Source organism: Populus nigra, chromosome 2 (assembly GCF_951802175.1).
Source record: "Populus nigra chromosome 2, ddPopNigr1.1, whole genome shotgun sequence".
Classification (NCBI taxonomy): domain Eukaryota; kingdom Viridiplantae; phylum Streptophyta; class Magnoliopsida; order Malpighiales; family Salicaceae; genus Populus; species Populus nigra.
Genome location: NC_084853.1, coordinates 7,881,884 through 7,884,383, shown reverse-complemented (window position 1 = coordinate 7,884,383; position 2,500 = coordinate 7,881,884).

The following is a 2,500-nucleotide window of genomic DNA, read 5'->3' as shown; positions in this document are numbered from 1 at the left end:
AAATTCATTTCTTGGTATTTTGAGCTGAAATTTTGCACAGAGGTTGGCAAAAATCCAATCCACCTTCATTAATTTTCCCAGAATTTTTCGAGGTCGGGAAGTATTTGTTTTAATTTTCCTACCATTAGAAATCGAGTAAATCCGCAAAACTAGGAACCGGCCCGGAATGACCCCAAATTCAGTGGGCAGCCTCATAAAAATATGGCTGATTTTACTGGATTGGTTTCATGTGGAAAGCACGACGTTTTCTTGTAGGAATGCGGGAACCCCGGCAGCTCGCCTGCCGCGGCCAGCGACGTCGGGGACGCTGGCCTGCGCTGTCGAGCCCGCGAGGGCTGTCTCCGCGGCAGGCCCCCCCTGAACGGGGCACGACAGGCCACCGCGCTGGCTCGTCCAGCGTCGACAGTCCCTCGTCCAGGTTTCAGATCGCGCCAAGTCGAACCCATGACCTGCTCAAGCCATCGTGCGCTGCCGAATCCGCATCTGCGTGTAGGCTGCCATTCCACGCGGCAGCCCCTGTTTTCGTCAGCGTGCCCCCCTGACGAATTTTCCTGCCTGGCCCAGTCCAGCGTCCAGCCCCTGTTCGTCGAAAAATCTGCGCTGCCGATTTTCCACGCGGCAGCCCCTCTTTTCGTCAGCGTGCCCCCCTGACGAATTTTCCTGCCTGGCCCGGCCAGTCCAGCCCCTGTTCGTCGAAAAATCTGCGCTGCCGATTTTCCACGCGGCAGCCCCTCTTTTCGTCAGCGTGCCCCCCTGACGAATTTTCCTGCCTGGCCCGGCCGGTCCAGCATCCAGCCCCTGTTCGTCGAAAAATCTGCGCTGCCGATTTTCCACGCGGCAGCCCCTGTTTTCCTCAGCGTTCCCCCCTGACGAATGTTCGTCGAAAAATCTGCGCTGCCGATTTTCCACGCGGCAGCCCCTCTTTTCGTCAGCGTGCCCCCCTGACGAATGTTCGTCGAAAAATCTGCGCTGCCGATTTTCCACGCGGCAGCCCCTCTTTTCGTCAGCGTGCCCCCTGACGAATTTTCCTGCCTGGCCCAGTCCAGCGTCCAGCCCCTGTTCGTCGAAAAATCTGCGCTGCCGATTTTCCACGCGGCAGCCCCTCTTTTCGTCAGCGTGCCCCCCTGACGAATTTTCCTGCCTGGCCCGGCCAGTCCAGCCCCTGTTCGTCGAAAAATCTGCGCTGCCGATTTTCCACGCGGCAGCCCCTCTTTTCGTCAGCGTGCCCCCCTGACGAATTTTCCTGCCTGGCCCGGCCGGTCCAGCCCCTGTTCGTCGAAAAATCTGCGCTGCCGATTTTCCACTCCGCAGCCCCTGTTTTCGTCAGCGTGGCCCCCTGACGAATTTTCCTGCCTGGCCCGGCCAGTCCAGCGCCCAGCCCCTGTTCGTCGAAAAATCTGCGCTGCCGATTTTCCCCGACGAACCTGCAGCTGCACAAATCCGCGCTGCCACTGCCCCATTGTCTGGACCAACAGTCTTTTCCATCAAGCCCTGGACTATAAATCGTCCAGACTCATCGCCAGCACCCGCTGCCGATTCTGCCGACTTTGCCGATTTCGTCGGCGCTGCCGATTCCAACACTGCACCCACCGTGTCTAAACCAGCGCTGTTTCGTCAGCGTGTCCCCTTGACGAATTTCCCTGCCTGGCCTGGACAGTCCATCTTCCAGCCCATGTTCATCGAAAAATCTGCGCTGCCGATTTCCCCGACGAACCTGCAGCTGCACAAATCTGCGCTGCCGATTTCCCCCCCTGTCGGCATGGCTGCCGCTGCCCCGATGTCCAGACCAACAGTCTTTTTTGTCGACTTTGCCGATTTTGTCCGCGCTGCCGATTCCAACACTACCCCCTGCATCCAAACCAGCATTGTTTCGTCAGCTCTTCCCCTGACGATTTTAGCCCTGTAACAAACAGTAGGCCTCCAATCCCGCCAACGGGAGCCAAGTTGATAGGGAAGAGAATTGAATGACGCGCCTGGTCCTCGCACCCCGCCACCCGAGGGGCCTTTTTCCCGGCAGCCTCTGAAAAACTCTAGCTTTCACGGTCCTCGCCGCCCCTCACCACCATGGCAGGCCTCTAATCCCACCCATCAGCAGTTGTAGCCGATAGGGCAGTGATTTGAATGACGCGTCGCGGGCCGCCGGGTCATCTCACCCCGCCATTAATTGGAGCGTTTTTGGCTGGCCGAGGATGGGGGGATGGATCTCTTCTTCCGAAAAAGCAAACAGTACATCGGGAGTTATGTTGACGGGGCATGGAATTGAATGACCCGTCGCGGGCCGCCGGGTCATCTCACCCGGCCATCCCGGGGAGCGTTTTTCCCGGCAGCATCGGGGAAACTCTTGCTTTCACTGCCCGCTGCCCAAGTCCCCACTCGCATCGGCCCCCCGCGCCAACAAGCCAACGCTGCCGAATCGGCAGACACTGCTGCCGAATCTGCCGACACTGCCCCGCGGGCTGCCACTGCCCCAGTGTCTAAACCAGCGGTCTTTCTCATCGAG